Below are 13,581 nucleotides of genomic sequence, written 5' to 3' on the forward strand. Positions count from 1 at the left end.
GTTTAATCTCGACTATTTAGCCACATCCTAAAGTCAAAATCCTTAACCGACTCACGCTGAAGCACCAGGTCTGCTTGGTGAATAAGAGCGCTCTGTTTCAGACTTACGCCTGTGTCACCTATAGCGTGTCCCCCGTCCTGTCTATCCTGAACACCATTCCAGGTTTTTCAACAAATAAACACTGACTACTGTGTGCCCAGCACCGTGTTAAGTGTTGGGGATACACCAGTGGGTGGAGCAGACACCATCCCTTCTAATTTGTCAAGCTCCTCGAAAAAAGTATACAGAGGGTTCAACCACATCTTCCGAAAATATTTGCAGCTTTGGGTAGAACATCCTGACTCAAAATCTGTCCAAAATACTGCTCTCTCGATGCTGGCCAACTCTGAAGAGTCCCACCCAGAGCTCCTGTGGGGATTCTCAACCTCAGCCACCACACTGGATCAACCCAGGTCCTCCCTGGCGACAAAAACACACTTCCTTTGACAATCTCGCTTTCAAATATCCTCCGCCCCCATTGTTTATCCATTAGAACACACGCCTGGATTTCTTGTTTGGAAAACAAATTATCACCCTTTTGGTTAATATACTACTACCACTTGCCCTCGAAAATCCTTCGCTCCAATTGGGCCAGGCTCTCATTGTCCCTAAAGCTCCCCGTGTTCCGCTCCTTTCCCCACACTGACTCAGGAAACCATTCTCTCTCCCCTTCAAAGCATTTCCATTCTCAAGACTCAGGCTCAGTATCACTTACCTACAAATCCCTCTTGTCTGTCCCCTCTGGAACTCACATTGAACTGCACCTGACTCACATCACTGAGCATTCAGTTAGAATCCTGGTGAGATTATTCTAATTGTCTCATGTGAAACAGGTTTGTTGTTACTACCCCCAAATTATGAACTGTTTCAGGAGCTGTGTCATAGCCAGGACATGCTGGAACACAGAGTCATTATCAAACGCATCTTGCTTAAGTTTATCTGCCTCTGTTTCAATAACTCGGTGGCATCTCAGAGGATCATTCTTAGAGGAATGTTTCCTTTAAGAAAAAAATTATATTTGCCCAGCAAAACTTGCAAAAGGCAGGAACACTGAGCAAACAACAACCCCCAGGAAAGCTGGATGCAATAGCGGGATCCTTCTTCTATCTACAAAATACAACAGTCCCAGAATATCGCGAATTGGCACAGAGCTTGTCGTTTTTTATTGTTGTTGTTTTCTGGGACATGAGATGAGAAAAGTGGATAACTACACTGGACAGGTTTTCATTGCTTCTACCTTTGGTGTTCTTAGGTGACAACGCCAAGGGAATTATTTAGCAAGTGTCTAAGTACCAGCTGAAAGGACTAAGAAGTCCCGTCTGCTTTGGGGGCATCTTTCCCCACTGCTCTATCAGCTTTACGAAGATAGGAAGTCAGTTTCACTGTTGGTCAAATGACATCTCTGGGGCAGGCCTATTAATTTGCATTGCAGTTAATGCACTGGTGACTGCAGGGCTCTACAAGCTGAAAAGCCCTTTGGTTCAACCTGAAGATGAATATGCTTTGCATTCAGTGGAAACCACTTAAAAACAGAACTAAAGCCATACTTATTTTTAAAGATAGAAAAGACACACACATTTCGATTAGTAGTAGTTGGTTTTGGTCAAGGATAAAAATGCTAAAATTGGTCAAATGGAAATGTGTAGGCATTTGCCTGGCTATATACAGACCTACTTTGGCACTGAGAGATACCAATATTTTTTAAAAGATGGCCTTTCTGGTCTCAGAAAATCAGAGTTGTTTATTTGTGGCCCCAGTCTGCATGGTTATGTATTTTCCTAAAGCAGCTCTGGGCTGCCTGGGGCAGGAGAGGAGACAGCAAATGTTTGGAGTTATCCAGGATGGAGAGGTTTCAGCTAAGGCTGAGCACAGGGAGAGGCAGCTGCTGGGAGCAGGTAAGAGGGCAGAAAACCCAGCAGCTCAACCCCATCACCCAATTCATACACTGTCATCTCTAATACAATCGCTTAACAATCATGAGTCCTCAACTTCTGGCCTGGAAAGTCAAGGAGGAAGCTCTTACATCTGTTCACACAAGGGGCAGATGGGATGAGAACATGAAAAGAAAGAGATGAATAACAAATGGAGGTACAGACAGAGCAGCTGCAATCCGAAAGGGCACCCCCTACCAGCTGCCCAGCCCACAGGCCAGTTCTGTGTGGGAGGACCCTCAGGAGCCTTTGGGAAGAACAGCCAGATCATCTATCTTGGTGGAACCCATCAAAACCCATTTTGATCTGGGCCTGATCAAAATCCTTTTGTTTCTAGACTATTGGTTTTGGCAACTGCACTTTTAGAATTATCTCTCTCTCCTCTTCTTAACAGTTAAGCACATGAATAACATCCCAGGTAGATTGCAGAGTCACCCAGGAAGTTCATGGATGTGGTGGTTAAGAGTGTGAGCACTGGGGTGCTGATGCCTGGGTTTGGGTCCTGCCTCCACTGCTTTTATGGGCTATGTGCCTTGGAAAGGCTCTTAATCTCTCTGTGCTTTTAGCTTCCCATCTATAAAATGGGGATAACAATACTTATGGGGCAGATAGGAAGGTTCACTGGGTTCATTGAGTTAATCTTTAACGAGTGCTACAAACAGCACTGGGTATATAGAAGGTGTTATGTACAAAGATGAATGTAGATGGATGGACAGATGGACAGATAGATGGATGGATGGACAGACGGTCAGATGGATAAAGAAAGAGAGGGGAACAGAAACAGAGACACCAAAAGGCAGAGACACAGAGAGGACTTCAGCAGCCTCCAGTAAATCCATAATTCCTTGTGTTACCTGCACAGAAGCCAAAAACAGCAGATGGGCTAGAGATTTCACTCTTACCTGGTACCTCCACTTTTATTATGTCTTTGAGGAGACTCAAAGAAGAAAGTTAATCAAGGTGATGCTTTTGATCGCATGCATTATTCTGAAATAACAAGGAAGATTTGATTTGACCATCAACCAGACCTCACTTTGAATCTACATATTCAAGAGCTTGATAATTTCCAGTATAATCCCAGGTTCAGCAGCTGACATACTCCTCAAATGACCAGGTTGCTTAGCTCCATTATACAAAAATTTAGAAACAGAATAACCTCTTTTATTATATAACTTGCCTCCCCCTACTGCAAAAGAACCTCCCATGATGTTTTTCCCCTTCACACTCCTCCCCATCCTCTCCGCCAACACACAGAAGGCTCTGGTGATCGACTGAACCAAAACGTTAGCAAGTTGTTATTCACCAACTTGGGACTTGCTGCTGTTCTAGTCCTGACCTATTCCTGTTGGAACCCATCCACCAAGATGATCTGTGCCTGACCAAAATCCTTTTGTTTCTAGACTATTGGTTTTGGCAACTGCACTTTCAGAATTATCTCTCTCCTCTTCTTGACTCAGCAAATACTTCAAGTGTACTTTGTTGACCCAGACCTTGACCCCAGCTATTTGGCTTAAGAAATACTTATATTAGACTTCATTACTACCCTCCTGGCTTGGGAGATTCAAGCTACTTGTAACAAAGCTACAAGGATAATCTACTTCTCCACTCTGGTCCAGCCTCTTGCCCAATAAGGGTGGGGCTCCCTTCACACTCCAGGACAGTTCTTCAGCACTCTTTCACCTACTCCTCAACAGCTCCATCTCCCTCTCCCCAGCCTTGGCTGAAACCTCCCCACCCAAATCCCCACACCACCTCACTTAAGAAGGTTCTTGGACACCAGCTGTGAGTCTTACCATTCAACTCAATTCCGTCACTATCTATGTGGAGATAGCATTAGATCCCACAGGTTAAGGGCTTCATCCCACAAGACTGCCCTCCATTGCAGATACCAAACTCAAGTCCAAGTTGTCACTGGTGCTTCTGACTGACCGGCTATAGAACTAAGTTCCAAAAACTCCCTCCTTGAGTTCGATGAATATGCTAGAGCAGCTCTCAGAACTCAGAGAAAAAAATTACTTAAAAGGACATAACTTAGGAACAGCAGACGGAAGAGATGAATCGGGCAAGGTATGGGAAAAGGGTGAGGAGTTTCCATGCCCTCTCCAAGGGTGCACTCTCCCCACATTGCCATGTGTTCACCAACCTGGAAACTCTCCAAGCCATGTCCTTTTGGGTCTTCTTGGAGGCTTTATCACATAGACAAAGTGATTAAATCATGGACCATTGGCAACGGAGTCAACCTCCCGTCCTTCCACCCTCCAGGAAGGTTGTGGGATGGGCTGAAAGTTCCAAGCCCCTCATCACAATGGCTGCTTCCCAGGAAACCAGTTCTACTTGTAGGCAGGTCCCAAAAATCACCTCATTAACATAATAAAAGACGCCTTTGTGGCTCCTGGGGAATTCAGCACTTAGGAAATCACAAGGGTTTTAGGAGTTCTGTGATAGAACTGGGGAGGAAGACCAAATATGTATTTCTTATTATAAATCACAATGTCACACTGGGTCACTCCAAACATCTTCAACCTCCACTTTTGTACCAGGCAGTCCAGTGCTTCTCTAGGAAAGTATGCAACCACGCAGACGGGGGCCACAATGAATTCATGCTTCCCGTCTTCAGGTAGCTCCAGGGGCTCCTGGCAATCCTTGCACTTGCCCTCCCATTTTCCAAAGTAGCTACTCCAAACATTCATCACTTTTCTTGATATTCTTACTTCTTGCCTCGCTCAAGTAAATCCTCTATCTCTCCATGATCCACAGTATCTCTTCATGTTTGTATTCACTTTAAGTGCAGAGGTGAGATAACCATATGCCTCAATTAATTATACACTTTCAAGTTAACCTGCATTATTTTAATTTTTCTCTTCATCTCCATCTCTAATTCTTTCCCAATTTCCCACTCTCAGGTACTCATACTATATTTCCTTGGATATATACACTTGGATTTCTCCTTTAAAAATATGTATATGCTCAAAGTCACTAATCATCCAAGAGATGCCAATCAAAATGACAATGAGGTCCATAAAAGAAATAAGACTTTAAATAATGGATAATAGGTGTAATGATAGCTGTCATTTACTAAAATACAGGGTCCAAAAAATTCATGAACTAGTCATAATCACTCATTAAAATTCATGACACATTCATAATTACTCATTAAGAGGAAACAAAACATTTTGGCATGATAGGCAAAGCTGTAATCAAAGAGGATGACCACCTTCTGCCAAACACTTTGCTTAGAGCCACCTGGCTGGACAGACCACAGGTCCTCTCCCAGATATGGAGCTCTTAAATTAGTATAGGGAACAGTTACTGGCTGCCGATGATTTTGCATTATAGATGGTAAGTTTTAGACTCTAGAGCTGGACTGGCAAATAGCCAGCATACGCATCTGCACTCCACTCTTGCCAAACCTGAAGACTGCGGAGGGCTTACAGCAAGCTTTCTAGCAGGGTGGACACATGGCCACACCCACTGACTAGAATTGGTTCTGGAGGATCCAACCTAACTACCCTCATGGTTCAAAAATGTGCAGTCACAGAATCTTCCTTCTCATCTGCACCTATTAAGAACTAGAGGCTTAGTGCACAGATTTGTGCACCGGTGGGGTCCCTTGGCCTGGCCTGTGGAGATCAGGCCAAAACTGGCTCTCTGATATCCCCCAAGGGGTCCTTGATTGCGAGAGGGCACAGGCAAGGCCCAGGGACCCCACCGATGCACTATTGGGGCTGGTGAGGGACTGCAGGAGGACTCCAAGGTGTGTCAGGCCCATCTCACCTAGTCTTGATTGGCCAGACCCCAGCAGCAAGCTAACCTACCGGTCAGAGCATCTGCCTCCTGGTGGTCAGTGCACGTCATAGCGACTGGTCAAACAGTCGAACAAACGGTCAGACACTTAGCATATTAGGCTTTGATTATATAGGATTACTTACTAATATGTCAATTTAGCGAAACTATTCTTGCATTTATCCAATGTCATTGTATTTTTATTCATTTGACTGTTGAAAGGAGCTTCTGAAGAGCAGGAGCCATTCTGCAGGGCTTTCTACAGCTCAGGGCTGCACAGTGGTAACACTGTCAATGATCTGCTAGGTTTCTGACTTCAGCTTTTATAGCACATGCATTAGTGGGCATGAAATGGCTAAAAAAACCCCAAACTACTGGGAAGTCAGGGAGGTCACTTGATAGTGATAGATACTAAAATTAACTGGAGAGTACAACATCTGAGTAAAAAGGGAAGGATTTTTTTTTAAAGTTGTCTTTGATCCAGAAGTTCCCCTTCTCCCCCAAAGAAGAACGGTTGTTTATGTAAGTCAGCCTGTTAGAGAAGCACAGAGCATGAGCTGCCCAGGGCACGAGACAGAAGCCATCTGAAGCAGGGAACTGTTCAGAGTTGTATGGAAACAGCAGGAACACCCTTAATGCCCAACATGTTCAGGGATCTGCCCAAAAGTCAACAAAAGAATAATGAGCAACTTCAGCACGGAGGATGAAGACGGATCTTAAACTCTGAGAGTCACCAGCTGTAGAAAGGGCTGTTGAATATTCTTTGCAGTTGGTTTGTCAACCCTGATAGAAGGAAATGAAAATCCTCTCATGAGCAACAAATTATTTGCAACACAAATAGAGCAAATTTCTCACCGATTGGTGAGTTCCACACCCAGAAAGTGGGCTGGCCATTCCAGGAACAAAGTCCCTCTGATCACTTGAGGACAAAAGGGGCTTGATCATATGGCGCAGGTGTGTGTTCTCCAACCTGCCTCAGAAAACACGGAAAATCTGTTTTCAGAGAAGCAAAACCACACCCTAGAATTCCTTGCAACTCACTGGTGGGGGAAAAAGAAAAGTCCTTAGGTGATTACTACCTGAAAGGAACATTCTGTGGCAAGAAAGGGCTGGCTCCACACACCTGCTCAGCTTAAAAAAATAATAATAAAGAGAGAAAGAGGGAGAGTGAGCCAAGTAAGAGCCTAGTAGCAAAAGTGAAATGTACAATCACTGGAGAGTAATTAATCCTTGAAAGGAAGCGTTGTACCCACATGGCCTTTACCCACCTTGAAGCATTAATAATGATTAACCTCAGCTTCTCTAACTGAAGGTGACAATGTTCTATTGGGCAAGGCTAGCAGCAGAATTATAATGGGGTGTCCAGTGAAAACTCTGTAGTTCACGCTGACCTTTTTTTTCTAATTCAACAACTCTTCCTTGAATACCTACTATATCCCAGGCACAGTGCTAAGGTACCCTGTTGGAGAGTTAAAAAAAAAAGTATGAAACATGGTCCTTGTACACCAAGGAGTTTACAAATGCTTGAGGAGATACAAACATGGATCCAATTTCATACAATGCAAGATACGCTGCGTTAACCAGGAAACCAGGCATGACCACAGCAGCCCTGGGGCAATCAGGAGACCTGGGTTTCAGAAAGAAACTTTGATACAAGTATTGAAAGTTACTGTTCCTTTCATCGACATTTCTTGATGTGCAAAGCATAAAGTTAGGTACTTTTGGAGAAACTGAAATAAACAGGGAGTGGTCTCTGTCTACCACTACCTACTTAACAAATATTTCTTGAGCATCTATTTTGTGCCAGGCACCAAACAGGATATTATGGAATTACAGATGGCTAAGCATGCTCTTTATCTTTAAGGAGCATCAGGCATTTTTTTTTTTCTTTAATAAATGGTTATCTATATGCCTGTGCTAAGCTTGATCTTGATCTTGGATCAGGTCAAAAGACAGTTAAAGGAAGGACTACTCCCAGGCAGCAAGCTGAGCTTACCTCTGCATTACTGAACAGAACAGAGAATGTGGTGAGAATTCAGATGCTATTCTAACAATCTCATCAAAGGGAATCAAAGCAGGGGTTAGCCTTTGGTGGTCATATGACACATCTGCTCATTTAATCACATCAACTCAGCCCTCAGGGACCTTAAGGGGAAGGCACTGGCTTTTCAGGACCTTGTACAAAGTGTAACAGAAAGTGGGCAATTAGTAGATATTGATGAATTAAAGAATCTCTAATCCCTAGCCTTAGCCATGAATGCATGCTTTAAAAATGGGGAGAATGTCATACATATTTTAATATACTACTTTTCAACTCAGTGATTTTTTTTTTTTAAATTACAGAATAGAAAGATAGGAATCAATTTTAACTCTCAGTGCTATGGCATCATTGGATGGCCAATGTTTTTAGGGTCTATCCACAAGCTCATGGGAAGAGGCCAACTATTAGCTTGCCCCTGGTATGGAACAGAACATAAAGTGGCATTGTTGATACCCATGTGTGGTGGTGGGCGTGGGGGGTGGGGTGAGGAAGGGAGATTGCCCCCCTGAAGTGCGCTCAGTATTCGCTGTGCCCTGGACCAACTCAACCTCCTCCGACTCATTTCAGTTTTGTCAAAAAGGCTAAACATACTCAGAGAAGGTTCTCTAAGGCAGGGGTTCTCAACCTGTGGGTCGCGACCCCTTTGGGGGTTGAACGACCCTTTCACAGGGGTCGCCTAAGACCATCAGAAAACACATATAATTACATATTGTTTTTGTGATTAATCACTATGCTTTAATTATGTTCAATTTGTAACAATGAAATTGGGGTCACCACAACATGAGGAACTGTATGAAAGGGTCATGGCATTAGGAAGGTTGAGAACCACTGCTCTAAGGGCATACAGTGCTTTCTAATACAAACTGTGCTTTTCAAAATGCCACATGGGAAGTCCCATTACGCACCAAGGCTCTGGGATTTCCTCGGAAACTGCTGCCATTGCCTGGCAATCCGCTACCGTAGGCAGTGCCACGAGAGTCGAGGAGCATGCGGAGCTCTGATCAGATTGGACACGGGGTCTGGAGGCAACTACCCACCTCACTCCCTCACTCTGCGCCCACCCTCGGGCCTCACGCTGAGAGAGCTGCTCCCCAGAGACCACACAAGGAAGTCGGTCCCATTTCTCTGGTTAGCACAGTGGCCACTCCGGTGGCCAGAGAACAGCTGCATCTATGACACTGTCACCACCTGCCTGCTGAGGAGCAACGTGGGAGGGAGGGAGGGAACTTAAGAGTGACCAAAAGCCCAAGGACAGATCAGTCTCTGCTCCCAGAATCCCCCGCAGCGGCGGAGAATGTGGTTAAGCGGTGGGTGAAACGTACAATCAACAGGAGTGACAACTGCCAAACCAGGTCGTCACCCCTCATTTTCCTGGGGAGACTTTTCTTTCTTTTGATCAGTCTCACAGGGGCCAGACTGGTTGGCAGCTCCAACCCCATAAACTTGTCTTATTTCTCATTCACCTGTCATCCTCTAATTCCACCTCTGAGCTCAGGCCACCTTCCTAATTGGGGGTTTCTTTGTGAGACGTTTGCGCTCACCAGATGATTCCCCCGCAACTGACCTTGTCACTCAAAAGCCGTACGTCATTTCAAAACAGGCTTGCAGCTCAGAAGAAACAAGGGGAGAAATAAATTTGATTCTTGTGCATTTTAATTATTTCCCCAGGCACTTCGGCTCTCATTAAATTGCCTTCAGTCTTTAAATGTGACATTTAAACGAAGCAGCCCACACTTTTTTCCTGCAGGTTCTGGTTTTCTAACCAGCAGTACTTGTCACTCCTGACCTTCTAACCCCACTCCACATTGGAGTAGGGGTGGTCCTGAGGGGTTCGAGGGGTCTGTCAATCTAAGTAGGTAAGCACTGGTGTCTGCAGGAGGTTGCCTTGGCAGCAGCAGGTGCGGAAGGATCCAGACTCTGCCTTGCCTGCCCCGGAGGAGGGCTGGGCACACGCTGAAGCACCTTCTAAAGTTAAAGCGCTGTCAACTCATCAAATGAGCGTTGAGAGCCTTTGTCGTACATGGCATTACCGCAAGGGGTTTCTCAGCAACCCTAGTGGGAGTTTCCAGAGGACTGGACCTCAGGCAGACAGGTAAGTGACTGCCAAACAGTTAAAACAAGACCACAGGAAAGCCACGTCATTCTCAACATCCATTTCTTTTCCTTCCAAGTCAGAGTCTTGTAAAACAGGACCACAGGCAGACCAAAAACCATTCTCTGTACTTTCCTAATGGCCCTAGAGAGCAGATGGATCCAAGGAAGTGTAAGTGACACTGCCCAGCACCCGGCAACCTCTTGCTCAGAACTATGTAACTATCTATTATTTGCCTGTGAAATCTTTGTTTCTTTGGTTGAATAGATAACTAAGTGTTATTTCACAGTAACCTATGATCCTATTTGACTAATAGGATCATTAGTTTTAAAACCTTTTGCTATTTTTAAATTTCCCCAAATCAAATTCCAAATGAAGTCTTTTTGACCTCAAACTAACTTGGGATTTTGTAAAAGGCTCCTAGAATATCTCAAAAGATTTTTCTCTCTTCTCATAAAAAAGGAGATGTTACACTAATCAGGCTCATCTGATATGTTAAAATACATAGGAAGTATTGTCAAATCAGAAGTAATACTAAGCTTTCTTTATGTTGTATTAGTGTAAGTATATGTTATAAGCATTCTAGAAGTTATCTGAAATTCCTAAAGTCTAGTATGTTCTGGTATAATGTTATCAAATGTTGCATGTTAAAGGAATGACCAAATTTCCTCGTCAATTCTATTATAATAAAAACTCTCACCAGATCTTCAATTTATAGTTACTGTTTTACTCTGAAGGTTTATCAACATGTTCCTGCAAAATGCTTTGTCTTCAAGGAGATTCATGGAGGGGACCTTTGACAAATGCACCATCCTGATGACTCTGCGATCAGGTAGCAGAGTTGGATGGGAATTTCCAGAACTAATTAAGATAAAATTTAAAAAGCTGGATTAAAAAGGACAAGAATTAATGACATGGGACTGAATGAACTGAGGAGGATGCCTATAATTTTTATCCAAATTCTGGACAAAAAGGAGAAGCACCTGACATTGATGTAGGCCATTTCTTCCCAAGATGCCAGACCAAGACTTCCTACTTCAGCTAAACATGAACCCTTACTTCTTCTTCTTTTTTTTTTTTTTAATATATTTTTATTGATTTCAGAGAGGAAGGGAGAGGGAGAGAAAGAGAGAAACATCAATGATGAGAGAGAATCATTGATCAGCTGTCTCCTGCACACCCCACACTGGGGATTGAGCCCGAAACCCAGGCATGTGCCCTGACCGGAATTGAAACCTGACCCCCTGGTTCATAGGTCGACGCTCAACCACTTTATTTTCTTTTTTTTTTTCTTTACTCTGTCATTGGCCAAAGTAAAAGATAATGCCATCACCTGTATGCCACACCCTTGGTAAGGTGGATAACCTCTGGAATTCAGAAAACTATTTATTGCAGGCTAGGAGGAAACCTAACTAATTCCCGGTTTGAATGAGCAAACCCAACAATTCCTGCAAATGAATCCATTAATAATGCCACCTTCGTGGAAGTGGATTGTGCCTGATAGGATTTACCCTAAAAAACTGTGAGCCCGAAGTTGTAACCTGTTACTACCAGCAAAAACAAAAAAACAAAACAAAAAAATAAAAACCAAAAAGGATCAATGAAAATTTCTAGAACTACTACAGAGTGGTAGCTGAGAGTGGCGCTGATGCCTTGAATTTTGATCACATCTCTCAGATGGAGAATTTGATCAAAAGGAAGGAATTGTTAAAAAGAAACAATAGGCCCAAAATGGAGTCACTTTTGCTAAGCCCCACCAAGACTTAATACTTAATCTAGTTGCAACTGTAGCCTCTCCCAAGAATAGAATTTTAACCCTATCAGTCTGGGATTTCTGGTCAACCCTAGTGAGGTCATCTGCCGGATAAGACCCCCTGCCTTCCCTTAAGGCAGTGGTTCTCAACCTTCCTAATGCCGCAACCCTTTAATACAGTTCCTCATGTTGTGGTGACCCCCAACCATAAAATTATTTTCGTTGCTACTTCATAACTGTAATTTTGCTACTGTTATGAATCGTAATGTAAATATCTGATATGCAGGATGTATTTTCATTGTTACAAATTGAACATAAATTAAAACATAGTGATTAATCACAAAAACAATATGTAATTATATATGTGTTTTCCGATGGTCTTAGGCGACCCCTGTGAAAGGGGTCGTGACCCACAGGTTGAGAACCGCTGCCTTAAGGGAAGGTGACCTTGCCTGAAATAATCCACTCCTTTAACTTCCTTGTCTCACCCTGTTTCTGCCTATAAAAACCTTCCATTTTATACAGTTCCTTGGAGCACCTTTCTATCTACTAGATGGGATGCTGCCCGATGCATGAACTGTTGAATCAAGCCAATAAGATCTTTAATTTTACTTGGTTAAATTTTTGTTCTTTAACACATTGCTATGGCGACTGGGGTTTCTTCCAGACCTATGATTCTTAAACGAGAAAATTTTAGTTCCTTCAGGCTCGTTTCTATGGGGTGTGGGTGTCCCTGCTACAGTCAACAGCTTCTGCCTACATACTAACTAACCTTTGCATTGGATCCTGTACATCTCATGTGAGGCTTTCACCAAATGGGGCTATAGAACTATTGTTTTTGTCATCCTGTTTTAGAGAAGAGTAACCTGGAGGCTCAGTTATGGCCAGTGGCTTGTTCAAGATCATTCAGCCTGCAGGTGACACAGATGCAATATGAACTTGGTTGCTGACACCAAAGCCGTGCTTCTCACTCACCTGCCCAGGCCTGAGGCAGAGAGATACAATGCCCACGCTTCACTCTCATGCCCTGCTCACTTCTCATGCCTGCTGACGTGCCCTCTGTGTTTAGGAACACAGATTGGAGCCAGACTGCCAAGTACAGCTGTGTAATCTTGGCAGATGACTTTGGCTCTATCCCGTTCTGTCATCTGTAAATTGGGATGGTGATTCCTACCTCCTAGGGCTAGTCTGAGGGTCAAATGAGTTAACATGTCAAATTCCCAGACCATAGTAAACACCATATACATGGGAGCTCCTCTTAGCTGCTGAACCTCTCATTCATTTAGGGAGTTAAAACTGTAACCAAGGAGAGTCAACCATCCCCCGAGGACCTGGACGTCTACCTCGCATGGCAGGTGGCCAGTGCGATGCCAGAACAAAGCAGTGGTCGTGGAAAGCGCCTCACAGCCTCGGATACCTTGACGTTCAAAGGCAAGTGTCACAGCTGCATCTCTCTGTGGTCAAGTCCCTACTCCTGACGTCAACCCAGAGGCGCATGAGCTAACACAGAACCACTGGAAACAGCCTGACTATATAAAGTCTGTTCAGAAAGACTATAATTTTTAAAAAACAACAACAACAAAAAACAACTAACAGCAGGTTTCTCCTTTTCCTGATAGGAATCATTAATAAAAGGAAAAAGTTTCCCCCTAAAATTTAAATTGCATGAGCAACTCAATACCTTTAAAAAGGCATTTAATATTCTGGGGCCCCTGAAAGGCACTTTAAAGTGGCAGGAGACCGCAGTGAAACAGTGGAGAAAGTTGTGAGTTTCAGCAAGCTAAAATGAAACTGCTTTTTTTTTTTTCTTTAAAAACCCACATCTGAGGGCTGCGAACCATGCGGAGCGTCCTACTATTCTGCTTCTGGGCCCGAGTCCTCACCGCCACCGTGGTAACAGTTCCTGCCGCACACACACTGGCACTGCCCCTTTGCTTCCCCA

At 43.8% G+C, this 13,581-nt stretch overlaps 1 protein-coding gene across 3 annotated transcripts in view; it reads right to left on the bottom strand.

Annotated features, from left to right (window-relative positions):
- The window catches only part of PRAG1 (PEAK1 related, kinase-activating pseudokinase 1), a 50,672-nt gene that overhangs the window by 27,472 nt on the left and 9,619 nt on the right, over nucleotides 1–13,581 (bottom strand). The window lies entirely within an intron of this gene.

Source organism: Myotis yumanensis, unplaced genomic scaffold (genome assembly GCF_028538775.1).
Source record: "Myotis yumanensis isolate MYYU_CA2020_CCGP unplaced genomic scaffold, mMyoYum1.0.hap1 SCAF_3, whole genome shotgun sequence".
NCBI lineage: Eukaryota > Metazoa > Chordata > Mammalia > Chiroptera > Vespertilionidae > Myotis > Myotis yumanensis.